The sequence below is a fragment of the Lissotriton helveticus genome, chromosome 6 (genome assembly GCF_964261635.1).
Source record: "Lissotriton helveticus chromosome 6, aLisHel1.1, whole genome shotgun sequence".
Taxonomy (NCBI): Eukaryota; Metazoa; Chordata; class Amphibia; order Caudata; family Salamandridae; genus Lissotriton; species Lissotriton helveticus.
This window is the reverse complement of record NC_136067.1, coordinates 791519902-791541110: the sequence shown is the minus strand read 5'-3', so window position 1 is coordinate 791541110 and position 21209 is coordinate 791519902.

Genomic DNA, 21209 nt, shown 5'->3' with positions numbered 1-21209 from the left:
GAGCTCCAAGCCTACACGGCCATCAAGGTCGGTGGCTTAGCCACGCCCCGACTTCAAATCACACTTAATCTCAACTTGATGAGTTTAAAATGAGAATGGTAACAGTGTATGAGTGTTTCTTTTAAAGCAATCTCTGCTTTAGATCATGTATATTTAATTGCATATCAATTATGCAATTTCTTCATCATTTCACTTTGTATATGAAGATAGATTTATAAAAGCATGCAACACTTAGCTACTGTCATGTAAATCATGTACTCTTTTTAATTCACCAACAAGTACTTTTACATACAAGGTTCATGAGTTAATCCATACTTTGAGAACACATATGTCCAAAGATTGCATATGTAGGCCAGTTTGCACCTCCGTTTTGACTATAAAATCAATCCTGGATAGTACAGTTGCTGCAAAGTCACTTCCTCTGCCATCACTTTAGCCAACTTCACTCCATGTGTTGAAACTGCAAACTATCTACGATAATTATCCCCTAATTATTACTTTGTTTCCAAAACAAAGTGTTTGTGTGTGTGTGTTGGTGTGTGTGTTTGTGTGTATAGACTGCAAGGAGTAGCGCTCATTTTCATCCATCAAGTAAAACTGTTACTGATTTCAGATTTGCCCTATAAATATAAAATCGTGCACACCTGTAAGACGAATGAAGTCACTTTAGTCTCTAGCAAGACACGTCAGATTGTAATTCCAGTTAGCCTATCTCAGCACAGTCTGGTTTTACACGACTATGAACTAGGGGCCATATGTATGAAGACATTTTTCCATAGACACAGAATGGGTAAAACCCTTTGATACATCTGGCCCTAAGAATTGTACACTCAGGAGCCCTTTGCACAATTATGTGGGATAGCTCAAATTTGATTATGTTATTGTTTTTGTTCTTTGGCATTTATAACACACCTGACATGCGCAGAAACCACACATGTACTACAAGTTGAATATTACTATGTGAAATTGCTAGACGAGTGCATGTGTATGTAACAGCTGTGCTATTCCTATCTAGCAACAGTATGCAAATGCACCCTGTAAGAAATTAAGTTACATCTGTGAACGTTGTGGGTTCTTTATAAGTAGTAAGGCCTCCATTTTCCTTTACTAGGTACCAAGCACTCCTTTGTAGCACTGGACTCGCTCATGGTAGTGAGCAAAAGCAGTTCAAGGTCTCATCAGGAGAGGAATGAAATAAAATAGCAAATAACACCCATTAATAATTGTCAATTTTCCCAGATGTCAGTTTAGAGGTTTGTTGACAGCCCTTCTCTGAGATCGATGCCTAACTACCACAGTGGCCTGGTCCTTTCCCTCAAAAACCTTAATGGGTATCCAGTCCTGTGACTGGCTCCACAGGTCTAGCTCCCCTCCTTTGTTTCTGTGGGGCGAAGTCTTCCCAGGCCTGGGCTGCTGTAATGCAAAAAGTAATAGGCACATGCAGATGTTGTCCCTACCGTTGTTTCTAACAGGGACAACCCAATCTAAATCATATAGCCCAATTATGTGGACAAACCACTGCTCCTCCTGCTGGCCAGCAGAACAATTAAGGTGCCCAAGCATGATGATTCAAATGTCACAATCTAATTAAGAGCTGAGTCAAACAAAAATAACAACACTTGAAGTGTCAGAAGGAGTGCTTATATGTGTACATTAACATCAGATTTGCCTTCAGGATCCTGATGTACCATAATAATGGTACATCAACCTAATCTTTAGGCCTAACCGTGGAGAAAATCTAGTTTGGTACTGATTTCGCACAGAGTGCACAGTAAAGTACAGACACGTTTCACTAATCACTAGAGGCACACATACTGACTCTATGTAAGCGCACTCATTTTATAAGGCATGCACAGGCCAGCACCAAATCCATGAAGTGTCCCCTCTGCTACAGGCTACTAGAGAGCAAATACCAGGCTGAGTTATAGGGAACTAGGTAGTCTCACTCACTCAACTGACACACAGGGGGCCCGATTCACAAAGGTAAAGTTAGACAAAAGTCCAACTTTACGACTTTCGGTATTCACAAAGGGCATTTACTACTCGTAAATGTCCTTTGTAAATACTGAAAGTCATGAAGTTATAGACTTTTGTCTAACTTTCCCTTTGTGAATCGGGCCCTCGGTATTCACAAAGGGCATTTACTACTCACAAATGCCCTTTGTGAATACCAAAAGTCGCAAAGTTAGACTTTGTCTGACTTTACCCTTGTGAATCGGGCCCATGGTGAGCAGACACATGGACATAAGAAAGCAGACCTTAACTTCAAAGGACGTCCCTGGACATTAGCACTCCAAATCTATTTTAAAAGCACTTAGAGTGAGTCAGAGTCAATTAATGAGACCCACTTACAGCAGAAATACAGAACATGTTTAGTAAAAAAAGCAAATATCCAGGGGGATTAATACGTTTGGAAACCATTTGTCACACCCCTGAGCACTCCTCTCCAGTCTAAAATAAGTTACCTGCCTGTTATTTTCCAAACAATAGCAAAGCATTAATTCACATAGGCAACTTTCTGCATGCTGCTAAGTTTATGTATACATTAAGCAGAACATTTAAAAACTTCAAGAATCTTATTTTTCTGGATAATATTTTTTTTTTATTTTCATACTGTGCCTCGATGGAGCAGCCAGATGGGAATGGCAAGCAAAATACACCAAGTAACCCACTTCTGTACACACCAGATAAACAACTTTTAGCTTTTGACCAATAAAAGTCCTTCTAAAAGTCATCTTTCTAGGCAATAGAAGCCAAAGTACAGCAAAGGGGGATGAAATAAGCAGAGTTACTAATGGAATGAACGCATGCTGTAATTATGCCACCCTTGAGGCTTGGCAGGTATTGGACAACAAGTAGCTTCATGCACCCCATCGAAGAACACTGCTCTTCCCAGAAGGGTGCTATGATGACCAGCCAGAAAGAGGATGCCTCTGGAGTATGATCCCCTTGGTGGTGCTTCTGCAGTAGAATTTACCCCAACCACGGGCATGAAGGGGTAGAAATATCAAATTGTCATGTAGTGCAGTGCAGCAAGTCACCTTGCAGTGCTGTATGACAGGGGACGGGCAACAATGTCCCATATTCAAGTCAACACAACACTGTTAGATTTGGCCCTTTGTGCAGGGTCATCCCAGACCTTTTTGCCTTCCTCCTGTATTTTGTCTGACCTGTTGTTAGTGGTTTTATAACTCTGGGCACTTTATAACTGCCGATCAGTGATAAAGTGCATGTGCTCTCTCTTGTAAACTTGGTAAGATTGATCTACACCTGTTTGGCATATTTAATCTACTTGTAAGTCCCTTGTACAGTGGTATCACATATAGGCAGGGGAAACAACCTTTACACATTCATAGGCAGGGCCTGCATCTCAAATGCAACGGGTGGGCTTGCAGCACTGCTTGCGCCACCCACTGAAGTAACCTTTCAAACCTGTCTCAGGCCTCTGTCACTGCAGGGCCTGCATGCACAGTTTACTGCCGCAGTGAGGTGGCATGTACAGTGGTTGTCATGTCTGAAACTCCCCTTTTACTACTTATAAGTAACCCCTAAGGTAAGCCCTAGGTAGCCCTATGGGCAGGGTGCTGTGTAAGTTAAAGGTAGGACATGTACCATAACTGTGTGGCATGTCCTGGTAATAACAAACAGCCTATTTGGTTTCTTACTGTTGTGAGGCTGCCCTCTCATAGGTTTGCATCGGGATTCCCTGATATTTGCTTCAGTGGTAATTTCTGATCTGAGAGGGGTAGCGTGATCATGTTTGATGTGTTTGGAATAGAAGTGATACATCCCGCTTATTGGTGAAAGCAGATTTAGTATTACTATTTTAAAAATGCTGCTTTTAGAAGTGGCTTTTTGTGTGTGCTTATGTGTCTTTGTGCTCTGCCTGAATGTGTATTGACCATCTGGTGCTGAGTGACAGTAGAGAGGGAATGCGCATTCCAGCCCGTCAGTCCCAAGGGGGGGTTGAGGTGTGTCCTGCCTTTCCTGGGTGACTCAGCGCTAGGCTGAATAGACCTTGGCTGAATTTAGAGTAGCAGGAGGAGTTTTCCCTTACACCTGAATAGGCCTGGTCTGCATTTGGAGTGGTGGGAGGAGTTACACCTGCACCTGAATAGGGCTGTGCCTGCCTTACATAATGCTGGCTCCACCCCCTGTGGTGTGTCTGGGGGCTGGGCTGAAAATGTGAATGGGGGTGTTTTGCACTTCAATAGGGTTTGAAGTGTCCTCCAGAACAAATACATTGATTTTCACTATAAGTACAGGGGATATGAACCCATGAAAGGGAGAAGCCACTGCGTGGGGCGTCTAACCAGGGGCTACTGGATTGCCAGGGGGAACCGCCTTGGGACTTTACTCCTCTGGGGTGCTGACCTGCTGCCTGTTGGGCTGAGAAGAAGGATTGTAGCACTGCCTTGAGAAACCCTTGTGCTGGCCTGCTAACCTGCACCTAGTTTGTGTGCCCCTTGCCTGGGTAAAATATAGCTCATGGTGAGCGCTTGGATTACTGGTAGAAAGCGCTTGTGAAGCATTGCCTTTTCTTCCTTGGTGCTGGAAGAAAGCAGGTGAAGAGCGCTTGTGTGGGCTGGCAGCGCATGCAGCACTGCCCTGCCTGCAGGGTCCTTCGTGGGGTCCCGTTGCCATTGCTGATTATGTGGGAAGTGTAGCCTGTCAGGCCACTGCCATGCTCATCGCATGTGGCCGAGTCTGTGGCTGAATTCACCATTTTCACTGACCACGGAGCACTAGGCAATGCCTAAAAACCTGGCCGAAGCTGGGTAGAGAAGTTACTGCTTGCTGTCACCCAGCAGGAAGCCCCTGCCGCAGCTGGATGCTAGGCCGAGGTGACTGGTTGAATCACCAGTTCTTTGGGTGAAGGGAGGCCCCCGACCAACGTGGCCAGAGTAGGTTCCTCCCCTACCTGTGGTGCACCAACCTAGGGGCATTGTTGTGTCTTTGGAAGCTTGGGGTAGAACTTGATGGAGGCCCCCGCTCCTAATCCAGAAAGAGGAGTAGTATTCGAGATTACAGAGTAGGAGGGAACCATCCCGATTTGCCGCATTCCCTGTTGTAGGAGGGCACGTGGCCCAAAAGACTACGGGAAGGACATAAGGACACCAGGTACCCTCATAGGAGGGAAGGTAATATGGATGTATTGTACCCTGATGTAATGTTGCCTATTACAGGGAAATTCACAGTGATGGTGATTTTCTAATATGTTCACTCTACAAGTGTTTACTATAGGCACTGATGATGAGGTTGATTCATAATATTTTATGCTAGGTCTAATCCTACCAGTAGTTACCGGTTATCCTCACTGTGATGTTTATGACAAATTCTCGATTGGTAAGGTGATTTGTGTAATCCCTGTGATGTCATGACAAATGCCTAGCGGCACAGTAATTCATGTGATTGTGATCTAATGTGTTTTAATGAATACTACAAAGGATATTTTTATATAACCTTCTGTGGAGTCTCTTTTGTGGTGTGCCTAGTGTGTCACTGCTGTGCGAGTGTGTTGCGCAAATGCGTTGCACATTGTCTCTGGGTTAAGCCTGACTGCTCTGCCAAGCTACCAAGGGGGTGAGCATGGGTTATCTTCAGTGTTTAACTCCCTTACCCTAACTAGAGTGGTGGGTTCTGCATGGCTTACGTGCATACCCTAGCCAACTAGAAACTCCATTACTAACAAGCATATTTATGCCTTTTCCCCTGCACTGGTGCCTTTTTGGCAGCCTAGCACCAATTAATGCACCCTTGCACCATGTTGTAAGGATGCCTTCATTGCATGCAGGATTGTTTTTGCGCAGGAAGGGGCACCTTACTGAACAGAAGCAATCCAGAGAGGCATATTCTGTTTCTATGTGTGCTGCAGAATGCAGCACACATAGAAAGAGGAAGTAACTCCTCATTATGCATCACTTATGAAGGTGTATCTTTTTGGTGCAATTCTGGAAATCTAAGAATGCATCAAAATCCATGGGAGTTGCATGGGAACACTTGCGCAACACCCACAGAATGCCTTTCCAGGGCAGAGTAACACAATGCAGAGATGTGTGCTGCGTTTCGTTTCTATGAAGTTATGGAGCCAATCAGGGCCAACCAAAGTGGCCTTGCGTCGCTTAATAACTCTCACTCAATGTTTTTGTTGTGCATCTACCACCTTGCATGGTGCAAACGCAATGCAAACTGGGTCATAAATATGCCCAAACTGCATGAGTGTCTAACGACACCAGTAAAAGACTTTTTGCAAGAAACAATAGAAGCAGATACTTGAGGGGGCACAAAAGGGGCTGAGACCTAGACCCAATGGGACCGACCAGTGGGTTTTGATGCAGAAACAAAAAAAGGACAGGGTCATTGGTTTTGCTGGGAAGGAGAACATAAAAGAATGCAGGACTAGGGCAATGGCAGTATTGAAATAAATTACCCCAGGCATGCATAATGGAGTGAAACAGATGGAAGGGAGTAAGCAACAGGGGCTGCAAAAATAGATGAACCACTGTGTGCCTGTATGAGGAGTGTCACAGCGGAAGGACAAAAGCATATGAAGCTGCAGAAACAACTTACCCTGCTGGAAGTCATGAAAGGTGCAGCCTAACATGAGTGTCATAGTTAGAAGAGACACTAACTCTTGGATGCTCCTATCTGTCAAATGCTGCAGGTTGGAACCAATATTGATAGACATCCTGTGAGCCAATGCATAAAGCAAGCAAGATAACAGTAGCCAATTCCTGAAAGGAGTTGTCCAAAAGCCCCTTTCAGTAAGTAAATAGATTTATTTATGTCTGTTTGAATGTACATTTGTGCGTTGTATCTCTTGCCACCCAGGATTTGTTTAAGCATATAGGTTAGAGAAAATGGGCTTCAATGATGTTATAAAATGCTTGAGACTGGAAGTCTTCCTGATGGTGCTCTTCAGGTTATGATATTCCTTGACGATGGTAATCATTTATGATTGTTATGCCCACTGTCATTAAAGTGCAGGGATTTCTGTTTCCATTTTGTTGAACCAAAGGGTTTTAGACTGATCTTTGTGTTCCACGAACATTCGAGGGTATGAGGTTGTCAATGTCTTCAATAAGGCAAGTGTTACGGCTGAGATGTGAAAGCACTGATAGGTGTGAGTCAGGAGCTAAAGATTGAGTGTGAGCTTCTTTCTGTAGGTTATTGTGTTGACAACTCCTTCTGCAATGGATTTTCTTCCAGGACAATTGACAACAAAAGAGATGAACTTGTGATCACTTCAGAAGATAGAGATGTTCCCAGTTAATGTGATGAGTTCAGGCAGAGAAGAGAATGTGTCCAGGGTCCTGTGAGATGTTTGTATATGACTAGAGTTGAGGTAGAATAATTTCAGATCCTTTAGATTTGCCATGAATGATCAGTTCATGGTAGGGGCTGGTCAGGTCGATTAAACCAAACATTCAAGTCATCCAGGAAGCAGAGGCTGCTGTGATTTAATATAATGTCTGAGTTATCATAGAAGTAGAAACCTTTGAGCTCTATGCTGTTCACTGGAGGTGTGCAAATCAGCAGGAATGAGAAAGTGAAGCCAGGTGAGGGTGAACAGGTAGCAAGCTGTTTAAGAGGATGGCTCCACAAGATTGGATAGCCATTGGACAAGGACCTGGTGAAACTGCAGACTTCTGGTGAGAAAGCTGCAAGAGGGAAATGTGAAATTTGCAAATGAGGCTGGCCTGAAACTTTTTGTGAATTTGCCTGATGGAGATTTCTATGTTTGGACTTAGTCAGTTTTTTGGAGCTTGGATTTGTTCAGTGGGGCAAGGCTGCAGTTTGTAGATGAACCTGGCCCCACATGGCTGGATACTGTTGTCATGAGGTTCCTCCAAAAAGGATTTGCTCCTATGAAAAAGTGCAGAGCAGGAGCTACAGCAAATCATTGGCCCAGCAGAATTGCACCTTCGTCAATAAGCTTGGAGGTTTGTCCATGTCATCAGGCAGTCTTTGAGGCCAAAATGTGTCTTTTAAGTCCCAGGATTCAGGATTTGGTAAGTGGAGTACATTTTGACATCAGCCAAGGGACCAGTTCCTTGGGGAAAATACTTGGAGGGTCATGACTCACACCAGGTGAAGTCAGCGCCAGAGTCCAGAGCAGGTCCAGTTGGAGCAAGTTAGCTGGTAAGTTACAGGAAATGTCTTTTGTGGCTTGTTGTGTCCCTGTAGCAGGAAGAGGAGGACAGCCTTTGGAGTCTACTTCTTCGTCTAGGGTGGAAGAGCGAGAAAAGCAGATCCAGATTCCTATGCACTTCTAAGGTCACTGACAACTCTTCCACTATTTATCTGTCCTTCCACAGGTCCAGAAAGTGCTGAGGGGGTTCTGTGGGTGCCACATTTAGGCCTGGTGCTAGCCTGTGGGTGGGAGTGTTCACAGTCTCCTCACTAACCAATGGGATGGAAGTGTGCACTACTACAAACAATCCCACTGTGCCCCTCTCTGCCTAAAATCTAGATTCCAGAACCTTTCTTCCCTGTGCAGAGCTCCCGTGCCCATCTCAGAGGTGTGGCCATGGACATTACCAGCCTCTCCTCTATCGTCACTTCAAACCAGCTCTAGGGGCAGTTCCCCTCCCTATGGGATTGGTGCCCGCCTAGCTAGGGGAACAGAAGAAGGGGAAAGCCTAGTGTCAGGTAACATGCTTGTGATAGTGGAGGCCTCTTTGAAGTTAATCAAGTTTCTAGGCACATCCCATGGGCAATCCTGTCAAAAGGATACGCCACCTTCCCACACCTAAGGCCTTTTGTTCCTGCTCTAGGCATAAGTTCACACCTTATTAGGTGGGCTATTCAAGTGCAACGTGACAGAGCTAATGTAAATTGGCCTCTAGATATCTTAGATAGGGAAAAGGTAACTTTCTAAAAGGATCGTTTTAAAAATATTTATTACAAATCCATTTTCAACAATGAGTTGGGCTTGAAATAAACATTTAAAAACATCCAAGAATGACATTTGTAGCTTATTTCCTAGCTGGAGCCAACATTATTAACCTTATTTTTTGTTTAAATTTGTTTATTGAAAAAAAATGTTTTGTTTTCTTTTTGTTTGACATTTTTTAACACAATTTTGACATACAATTGTTTGATTTACAAGCACGTTTACATAGCACAATGGGACATATAATACAGATAAACAATCTATCAAGGGCATGTGTGCTCTGTCTGTGCATGAGTCACGCGGAATGCATTGTGTATGTCAACATTTTTGTGAACAGGGATAACAAAGAACCTAGATAGTTTGATGTTGTATCTCTTGTTGTGTGTGGCCCATCTACTTCGAGTATCCCCCCCCTCGCCGTTCCCGCGATGTGTGTTGTGACTGTATGCACCACAGTACTGTCTACCTTGAGCTATAACCATTAATAACCTTATTATAGTATTACAATGCTCCTCTTTGGAACAGCCAACACTGCTACAGTAAAAATAGATTTGGGGACCTTTTCACCGCAAGGGCATGTTTAACATTAAACATTTACATGTACTACTTTTAAATACTATACACCCTGCCTTAAGGTCAGTAAGCCATGCTTAGAGGAGACATTGATAATTAACAGGAAGGTTTGGCCTGTTAAAAGAGGTTATTTGGATAGAGGAAATTAGCATTTTACCATTGCTCATTGAGGCTATATGGAGTAGGTTTGCAGTCATGTTTACACTGTCACTGTAGTGGATGGCAGAAATGGTGCTGCAGTTCACTTGTGATATTTAACTTACAGGCCTGGGTACACTTTGTACCATATACTAGAGAAATATAGGTAAGTTAAATATGCTAATTAGAGTGGTACTAATTTCACTATGTTAAAGGTGGGAGCATGGGCACTTTAAAACGGTTAGCAGGGGTATAGTGCACAGAGCCCTAAAACTAGCCAAAAAGGTTAAGGCAAAAACTAGAGGGCACATCACGCAAAAGATGGCCATTGCCAATCAGAAAAAAGAGTGCCTAGACATAAGACAATGCTTAATAGTTGTGGGGCCACCAGAAGATGCACACATGCACATTTTCTGTCCACTACTCCCAAATAATTGCTAAAATGATTGTGCACTAAGAATGATTATGCCCTTTTTTTCCATTACAATTTCAGCTCGCCAATGGATAAGGCTGTTTGGAAATCAGAACTACATCCTCTGCAATCCAGCACCAGAACAGCAAGCCATTGCACCGAGCTGATAATTCAAAACATACTTGACCCAACCTTTGATTTGTGGCGCTTGAAACCTGCCGTCCTTTGGTTTTGTTACTTTAACTTTTGGTTATTTAGGTTTTGTCCGAAAATGATGTATCATATGATTTTGACCAAATATACATAACCCCCAGTAATAAAACATGTCAATAGTTTTCAAATATAACGCACATTCCATAAGTCACTTCATAATTTCATATACAGCTTAATATGTTACAAATCAAGTCACGTCAAAAAATATATTCATAAAGTTAAGAGGTGGGAATAGCGTATGAAATTAATGAGACTTGCCCCATCTTCACTATGCACACCACCATGCCATCCTGGATAGGAACTAACTGTAGTCTTACAAAATAGCTCACATAAGTGGTTTAAAAGGGGTCGCTTACTTAGTTTCTGCCTTACCCTACTATTTATTGGGTTATGTTCTCCTGTGATGATAAACATGGTACACTTGCAAAAGGTGAACATTTCCAACAGCATGCCCAGCGCATAACAGAAAACCCTACTATTTAGTATATGTGAAGGGTAGGTTGTTGGATCAGGTATCCGATACCATTGAAACCTTATTTTATTTCTGTTTTCTCACTGTTGTCTGGTGCGTTTAACACCTCTCATAGCCAGTTCATAAACCTATGGGTTGCCCTAGTGCTTTCCTCATTAATCTAATCTAGGATTTTTTTCACATTCCGATTAAACTTGCACCCCATAAGCAGATCTACAATTTGTTGTCGCCGTCACAAAAGGGATTGTTTTTTTAATATTCTTCACTTGAATTTTTATCGTGCAGTACGTATAAAGATAAAGCGAGTTTACATATAATGTATATTACATTAAAGCACCCACACTCGCATGTAATTGAGCCATATTGATAAGAATACATTTGCATGAATTTGTTTCATTAATGTCATTGTATTTAAAAACGGGTACATCAAAATAATGTTCCTGACATTTTCTAATTCCATTCCTCCAGATACTGGATACATTCCAATCCATCTGGCCCTCTCTCTGTTCTCACATATGAAAAATGCAAAAAAAAATGTATTTCGAACTAAATACAGTCATTAATTAAACAGAACAACATCAAATTCAGAGTTTTATGGTTTTCATAATAATCATAGCTGCACGCAAACAATTAACCTGTGCAGAACAGTACATGATAGTCACATAATAGGAGAGCCTTATTCATGTCTGCAAGCCCTGTGCACATCATGCCCAAGAAAGGGTAGGGATAAAATGCAACAGTAGCTTTTTGGCCAGTCCCCATCGCACCAGCGGAGTATACTGTGGTGATATAATGCTGGCAGAGATCAGGTAGAATACTGTGATGTCATCTAGAGTGTTGACAAGCATCCCGCCCTGAGTGTTCTTTCAGTGGCAGTTACTACTTGTGCCTTGGCTGTGCCAGCTGGGAGGGCTCTCTGTACCCCTTCAATAAACACTACTTCAGTTTCCACTACTGCGTCCTCTCTACCTCTTATCAGTAACGGAGTATACCTAGCTATACAGTACGTAATATGGGTAGCGTGTGGGGGATGCCGCATTATCAGAGTAGAAACAATGGCTGTATCAGCCACAAAAGGCACTTTGCTGCTGCTGTCGTCTCCTGGCTTACTGTACTCAAGATTCATGGTAATTAGCCTGGATGGCAGAATATGATGACCAAACTCCAATTGATTAGTACAGTGCACAGTCCAAGCTCTAACGAGGATCAAATCTATTACATCGTATTCTAAATGATAGTCATATAACCACATGCATGCCTATTTCTCCTAGCAATTGACAAAAAACAACCTAGGCAAACATAATTAAAAATACATATTAAAAGGAAACTATTAACAGAGAAGGGGCTACCAGTGGGTTCAGTTTTTATTATTTATTCACATTTATATTAAAAAGACATATAGAGAAACATGAAATTTATATACATAGCAAAATCAAAATTAAATCAATTAATCACTATGCATAAAAAACTAAATACAACACACTAATTATTAACTAGTCATAAAAATAATTCATATATAAAAGTGGCACAATTATTCTCAGAGAATTATATATAATTAGCAGGATACCGTGGAGTAATTGCGGCATGTTCTTGGTCTTGTGGGCAGGAGTGATGTGGGATCTTTAATAGGTTGAGTCACTGGAGAAGTGGCAGGGCCGACAGATGAAGGGTCCTTGGATGGATCGTGGGGAGGAGGAGACGCAGCTGTTGTTTAGGTGTCTGGGTTCCAGGTCCTGGAGTTCTTTGGTGATGTACCATCAGGTTCTGGGAGGGTCCAACGGTCCTGGTGCTGGGTATTGTCCAACCGGCAGTGTGTTGGTGGCATGCCAGCTGTGCGAGTCCCCTGTCTAGACGTGCAGCAGGCACCAATGGTGGCCCTGGTAGGTGGTCCTAGTGGTTCTGAGAGCCTGGTAATGACCTGGGACAGGTGTCGCAGGGACGGGACAGCAGGCAGCGCTTGAACTGGGCATGGGGAGCAGCGGCACAGGGAGCGGAACAGCAGGCAGTGCAGGTAAAGCCGCAGAACAGGAGTCAGGACCAGGAACCAAATCAGGCTCTCTTCCCTGCAGCAAAGGCTGCTGGGAAGTGTAGTTTAGTATTGGGGGGCACCAATTGAAGTCCTGTGATGCGTGCTGTCGGTGCCTGGGTAAGAGACCAGAGGGGCAGGTGCAGAAGCAGCAGGAACCCATTCAAGCTCTCATACCTGCAGTAGAAACTGTTGAGAGGTTTAGTGTGACGAAGAGACCCCAATGGAGGTCCGCGATGTGGGATTCAATGCCTTGCAAAGAGGCCTTAGGGGTGGGTCAGAAGCAGCAGGAACCCATTCAGGCTCTCTTCCCTGGAACAGAGGCTGCTGGGAGGTGTAGTTCAGTGGCAGGGGCTCAAATGAAAGTCCTCAGGGCATTGACTCTGCTCAGTGCCCTCAGCAGACGATGAGGATCACTGTTAATTGCCTGCCCTTTATTTATGGACCTGAGCTAAAAATGAGACAACACAATGAGAGAAACAGCTTTGACTCTACAGCACTTTGACAATTATCTCCTGTCCAGAACTTGCAAATAAACATGTCCACTGAATACATCTGCTGTATGTGACTACCGCTGAACCTGGAACAAAGTCCGCAAAGTGATCCTATAATACTAAGCATTCTGACGGACTGAGCCAATTTCATCGATCCTTCACAGCGCTGATCATCATTAATATAGTGAACATTTCCAGATAGTTCGTGGAGCAGAATATATACTTAAGATTATTCTTTATAAGAAATTAAGATTTACAAATATTCTACTTCCTTGAATGCCATTTGTTTGCTTTTTACCCCAGCACGCTGCTGCAAATTTTTACCCAATGAGTCTGTCTCTTTCCTTAAATCCTAGCATGCCTCTCTATATTTTATATGGAATCTGTAACACATACATATGCTCCTCTAGTCACGTGAACCAGAACATCTGATCACATCACTCCCATCTTAAAACATCTTCATTGACTTCCCTGGAAGGGAGAATTGACTTCAATGTCAAAGTCAAGTCAAAAGCACACTTTATTCGATTTTAAAAAAATCATAAAAGCACATACAATATATATACATTAAAATCACAGTTCATTTATGTACAAAGTCAGTGAAGGCCGTAATTAAACTGTACTGCATCTTGTTCGGCTGATAGAGTTAAAATCTATTAAAACTATACCATATTTACAATAAAATGTTCAGTGGTACACGTTTGTTCCTAGATCTGAAAGCTTCCGCTAGAAAGCTGGCAACGCTAAAAGTAGTGTAAATATTGCCCAACATCTGGAGGTAGATTAATGCGGGTCTGACTTGAATAAAGCCGGCCTCCCTCAAAACAGGTAACAAGTGTTTTTTCCTAGCGGCAGTATAAAACCCACTTCAATGTCACCTTTTCAACTCATAACATATTATATATTACCCTAGTATGTTATCTAACAGGAAACATCAGGGACATAAACTTCCAAATAGGCTTTTTCCTGACTTGCCCACTGTCTGTGGAACTCTATCAATAACAATATTAGACTTAACCTTAATCTCCTACTCTTCTGCCACAATCTAAAAACCTATCTTTTCTACCTAACAAATTAATTGTTATTTATCCTCCACTGCATCCTTCTCATCTATGCATGTTACATGTTCTTTTCCAGTCATATATAAAGCGCTCTATTGCCCCTGTGACTAGGTCAGTGCAATATAAATACTTCAAATAAATAAGCACATAATTAATATATATATATATATATATATATATATATATATATATATATATATATATATATATATATATATATATATATATATATTACCTACTGGCGGTCGCCAGTAGGTATATATAGTTAGGATTTTTTCTCTATGGGATTTTTGAAAATTCTATGTCTAATAACTTTGGCGTTTGTGGACGGAATTGGCTGAAATTTTCAGGAAAATGGCACATTTTGTTTCTGAGCAGCCCCTGAAAATTTTGGGGGGGTTCGTCAAGGGGGGGCCGAGAAAAAAGGGGGGTCCCAAAACGCGTTTTTCCCATGTTAATTTCCATAGGGCGGTTGGCCTCACTTTTAGCCCGAACGGCTGAATGGATTTGCACGAAACTTGGCAAAATTGTAGGGACTGGTAGCCCGATGTGCCTTTTGTAGGTCTCAATATATGTGCTCCAGTGGATTTTGAGAAATTAACGTTTAAAAAAAGATATATATCTGTAACAGCGGACCGGGCAGCGCTCCGGTTCGCGGACTTTTCGCGCAACGGAGCTTTGTGAAGCGAAGCTGATTGGTTCTCCGGCGTCTGTCAACATTCCAAACAGTCCGTAGCGGCCGCCATCTTGTCTCTCGGTAGGATCGAGAGACAAGAGGAGGCGAAAGCGAAGGGGCAAATGACCATAAGGGGGAATAGTAGATCCTCGCTGACCCCCTAGGTTTGATGTGGAGGTTTTAAAAGGGCCCCGCGGGGCAAAAAAAAAAAAATAATAATAATCGAACGGCTGAATGGATTTGCACGAAACTTGGCAAAATTGTAGGGACTGGTAGCCCGATGTGCCTTTGCTAGGTCTCAATATACGTGCTCCAGTGGATTTTGAGAAATTAACGTTCAAAAAAAGATATATATCTGTAACAGCGCTCCGCTTCGCGTACTTTTCGCGTTACGGAGGTTTGCGAAGCTGATTGGTTTTTCGGCGTCTGTAAACATTCCAAACAGTCCGTAGCGGCCGCCATCTTGTCTCTCTGTAGGATCGAGAGACAAGAGGAGGCCAAAGCGAAGGGGCAAATGACCATAAGGGGGCATAGTAGATCGTCCCTGACCCCCTAGGTTTGATGTGGAGGCTTTGAAAGGGTCTCGCAGGGCAAAAAAATATATACCGTTTTTTTAGTTTTTTTACGTGGAGTGCGCTCGGTTCGCGAACCGGGAAGCGTTCTGGGGAGCGTACTTTCTTGAAAATTAGTGAAAAAAGTTAGAGTAAAATAATAATTGTGAGTGATCAGATGTAGGGTAGCTCTGAGAAGAGCTTTTGGGTTTATGGTACATTTAGGTACTTATAAGTAGGTACCAATGCACATTCTTAAATTCAGAGTGAAAACTCTGTTGCCCTCATCTGAGAAGTGAACTCCATCTCCTCTGTAGATATCTTGCATGTAGTAACGCAAGTTATTGTTGTACAGGGAGCCCATTCCATGGTCTCTCATGTAAGCTGAAACAGATTTGTTTACATGCTTCCTCGATTTCTCAATTTGTGGACAAAATTGGTTCGACCACCTCCATTTCTGTCTTTGGCATATATTTGAATATACCAAGGCAGTCTGAGGAAAAAGTGCCATCAATTGCTCAAAGGTGTCCTTTAAAAGCATTTCCAGACCTACCCCAGTCAAAGTGCCCAAATCATTACCTCCACAGTGCACAATTAACAGGTCAGGTTTTGGCAAATGCATAAAGGTTTTCACCAATGGTATCAATTGGTGACATTTTAATCCTCTGTGGCCAAACCACTTAATTTCCACATCTTGTAAATTGAGGTTAGGTAAATTCCTGTTTTCAGCGTACCTTTGAGCCCAATATATGTAACTATGTCCAACAATCCAGACAGAAAACATGGTGAGAGAAGGTTCTGCTGCAGTCAGATGAAGTGTGGCAATGAAATGGCAGTTGAAAAAATGAGAGTGTAAAATGAAAAAAACTGAGGAGTTTCTGTGTTAATGAAGCAGTAAGAGTGATTGGTGGATTTTGATTGCTGAAAACAGAAAGTTAGTGTGCATGGATGAGTTCGTTGAAAGATGTATTTTGAGTGGCGAAGAAAAAATCATTAAATCAAAGAATGCTCTGGATATGCAGGTGCACTGAGAGTTCAGAGTTCAATTGCAACATTGTTGTGTGAGAGGTCTTGCAAGAGGTGGTTGCTATGCAGAAAAAGCAGAGAGGGGGCAGAGGGGGGAAGGGTTTTGCTTTGAAAAAAAGTGAGGGAAGAGTTTTGATTGGGTGACATGAGAGATATGTGTGAGGAATTACAGCATTTCTGTGCTTTTGATAGCTGCAGACTCTGGAGTGCATACCTTTTGCTCTGCTGAAGACAAATTGGTGTGTTTCTGAGACTGTTTTGAAACTCAAAGTATTTGCTAAGGTGAGAAAAGATTTCTTTAATTTAGATAGAAAATAGTGTGCTTTAAGGAGAAAATTATGAAGAAAGTTGTGTTTTTCAAATGTTGCTTTGTCTCAAGTGTTTCACAAATAGATTTTGTTTCTTTGAGAAATTGTAATTGGAGAAAATGTGAAGTATTAGTACTGACAGCGCTTTTATGTGCATAGGAGCTGTGGAGTGTTTTCAAATTATGACTTGTAAATCGTTTTTGAGAAAAAGCAATGGTTTTAATATTGATGAGAAGGACATAATGGTGTCTGCTTCTTTATAAGGTAATTGAGAGTCTCTGATGTTATTTTTCCCATTTCAATGTAAGAAGTTTGTCTGTGGAGCAAATTGCTTGTAAATATGCTCCCACCTGTGCATGGCAAATTTAGATTTTGAATGTTTCCGTTACATAGGCATGTTAAAGGTGATTGAAACATGCTGCAAAGGCAATCAAAAAATGCTTTTATGTGTCTTAAGGACATTTTAAGTCATTTCCCCATGTGCAGTGTTTTCAAATTATGAGTTGAAAATCATTTTTGAGGTAAAGGAATGTTTTCAAAATTTATGTGCGCCATATGACCCCAAATTTCTTTTTCAGGGGTGCAGCAGGGTGTTCTTGAGACACCCCTGCACCGTCGGAAAAATTCGTAATTTGCGATGAGGTAATTGCTAATCGCAAATTGCACCTTCATTCCTATGGGCCTCCTGCTGCATGGAAATGAATGGGTAATTTGTAATTAGCAAATAGGTCATCGCAAACTAGGAATGGTAAAGAATCGCTATTTATTCCTTAAAGTTCACTATTTAGGAAATGCAAAAAACTTTGATGATACATATGGCGGTTTATCTCTAACAAGATAAGAAGCATAGGGATAGATTTATGATGACTGGCGCATCACCAGGGATGTGTTAGTCATTCTGTGCCGCTGTTCCGTCATCTATGGTGTGCTGCATTTACAATGCGGCGCATCATGGGGCAAAAACAGCACAGATGCGTGACGTATTTGTGCCGTAAAGTTGGCGCATTGCTGGAGTTGTATCGCAAGTGTGATGAAGCTCCAGTAAGGTTGAGGGGTGCCCCTGTCGCAGGGTTTCTGTTCTGACACAGAACTGTGGACAGAGGATTGGAACCTCGGCGAATTAGGGTGTCCCAAAACTCACGTTAGTAATCAAAACCCCTTAGCAAGCTAGGTACAGTGTCACATTGGATATAACAAACTCTCAATGTTTAGACAATCCAGAATATGAACTTATAGTACCTCAGGATACGTGGAACTCATGAACAGTCGGTCGTTATATATTTCTTAGAAACGAGAACATGGAGTTAAGAAGAACACATGTGTATTTGAAATGTTTATTTACTAATGCCGTCTTCTCAGGCGTAGTATCTTAGATTATACAAGTACACATATTATCAGTAGCAAAATTACCAGCATAGTCAATAGTACATAAAAAGCGAATGGTGACAGTATGTTAACATGCTGTAAATGAATAAGAGTTAGCAACACTTATAAGCAGCCGCGGGCCGTGGAGGGAGTTACGGTGGGCAGGGAGGCGGGGAGGGGGAGGGGCAGGGTGGAGAGGGCTCCACCCTGCCCCTCCCCCTCCCCGCCTCCCTGCCCCACCGTAACTCCCTCCACGGCCCGCGGCTGCTTATATCTCACCCTCCCTAATACACATAATATATTATTTGCTAAGAAGGTCTCTTTGTGTTGGTTTAGGGCGTGCCGATACTTTAGTGTCTTAGATTTGAAGGAATCACATCAGCATAGAAAAGATAATCCATATGCCGTGCTTAATATCGCCAACGGCATTGTGCCATAATATTCTAGCATGCGATTGCGGAACAGTGTCAGCAGCTGCAGGGCGGGAGCTTGCACAGGAGGGACATTCATATTTAAAAATGTAAAAAAGCACAAGAGCGTCCGCTGGTAATGCAAGTAAAAATGGGAATCCACGAAGCAGAGTGGAAAAAATAGAATGTAAGAAAGCAGGGATGACTCCAAAGATTTTCTCAAATGAAGTCACGAGACCACTGGTAACAACTTTAAAAAAGTGCGCCAGGCCCTTTGTGGAGGACGCGTTAGAGATAGTCCGAACCATCTTGCTGAAATGGAAAGGCGAATCTGTATTTAAAAGGGTCTGCACCTCTGTACGGGTGTTCGCTGTGTGAAGCACGAAAGTTTCACGGGCCGAACTCAAGGCCACCTCTCTCTGAGACAAAATAGCTCTTATTCTTGCCATGCCGTTGAAATGTGCTGCCAAGGTTGGTATTTGTGGCCAGATTGAAAACTCCCTATGTTCATGTGTGGGAGGAAATAGAACATTTCTGCAGCAAATAACCCGTTCATTTACTGTTACGATAAAATGAATACTTTTAATTAACCCAGAACAATCTTCATTATTGAGCATCAAATAACTACTATTTTCCAAGAACTTGAACATGGGGATGATAGCAGGAACTGGTGTGCCTTGCAACACGCAAGCCATATTTGGTCGGTGTTTGTTGCATGAACCGTGTAACTGTATGTGCCCACACATTAGTGAATGATCTGGCGTCTCAGTGCATTCCTCTCCATTCAGATAAAGTTCTTGATCATCTTTGAAAATCTGTATGTGTATGGAAGCGACCAGACTTCATGAAGAAAACCACTACCTAAAGGTTAATAACGACCTATTGGTATATATTTCATACAATTTGAAAACTTATATAAAGCAAAAGGCAGCGTTATTAAACCGTGGATAAGGCACGTTGCCAAAGCAGTCAACCTTTTGGATTTATACTGGAAATGTTAAAGGAAGAGTTACGGAGTAGGGCCTGTAAATCTTTAATAGACAACGAGTAAAATTACTCCAACCATCATATTCCTCTAACTCCGGGATAGTAGGGGTGTTTAATTTTTTAGAAGTAGCCAATCCAAAGCATTTGGTCTGGGAAATTGTTTCATTCACAAACCACATATGTTTTGGGATGAGACATGCACGGTGGAAAGCCTCAGTGCCTTGTACCTGCCAGGTTCGTGAACCCCAAACTGATGTAGATCCTGGATATTTGTACTCTGTATTACGTTAGCATGGTCTCATTACTGGTTTAAACGCCATTTTTCCTTTTTTGTAACTTCTGCACACGACACTTAGTTGTTGCTTTAGCTTTCAGCCTACCTGCGTCAAGATCTATGCCTGCTTCAAGCAGGCGCAGGGTTTTGATGTAGCTTTGTCCTATCTGATTGTAAATGCGGCACACCGTGGGTGGCAGAGCAGCGGTGCACGTTAACTGGTGCATCCCTGGGGATGTGCTAGTTAATATAAATCTGCCCCTTTACATTTAATTATGTGCAGGGGACACAGAGTAGGTGAGGTTTATCCAAGGTTAAGAAGAGATGAGTCCTGTTCAGTGAAAAATTGGAGATAGGCTTCAGTATATTATATACTTAAGTAGTGTGTTAAGTTTTTGATGACTGTTATTAATTTACTGTTGGGTAATAGTGGTTAATAACATTTTTTATTATATTTTACCACAGATTCAACTGCAGATTATTTCAAGATTTTAGGATGCCTAGCAAAGAAAGAGTAAGAAAGGCTGCAAAACGTCAAAGACAGCAGGACCATGGAATAATGCAGCAGTCCTCTAACAAAAAGATTTGTCAAGTCACCAAGAAAGCACCGGGTAAGAGTCGAAAAACAGTCATAAGAAATATGTGTAGTAAAAAAAATATTACTACAGAAAATGTTTCAGTCCAGAAAAGGAGAAAAAATTCAAATGGTAAGGAAAGGCCAATGAGAAATGTTACTGCTAGAGTAAGAGATAACTCTATGCATGAAAGTAGAAGGAAACAACAGTTTAGGGATATTCGTAAACGAATGTTCCGCCACAGGTTAATTTGGAATTTGTTAAAAAATATTAAGAAAGGTCAGCAGAAAGTGTTTTTTTATAAGAGAAAAAAAATAGTTGAGAAAGTTATTGATCAGGCATTTGAAATTAAACGTAAGTTATTTATTTTGACAATCAATAGAATTAGGAAGCTAAACAAGGTAATTTATGATTTCAAAAGAAATAGTAGATGGAAGAGAATAGTTAATCGTAGTAATTTTTGTGAAGTTTTTTCTGGAGAATGGATGCATAGTTCAAGCTCTGAGGCATTTTTTAATGAGGAGAGTTATTTCCAGGATAATGATTTGGTGCATGCAGTTGACACCAGTGGTCGAGCTTATGAAGTGAAAGATGGTTGTCCAGTTGAAAAAGAAAAACTTGTGAGAACAGAGATAGAAGAGGTGTTAGGTAATGAGGTTTTAGGGAGACGTCCTAAGGGTCCTGTGTACACATGGAAGTGTAGTAGTATTTGCAGTGTACAACAGGATTCCATCAATTTGCTTTGTGATTTT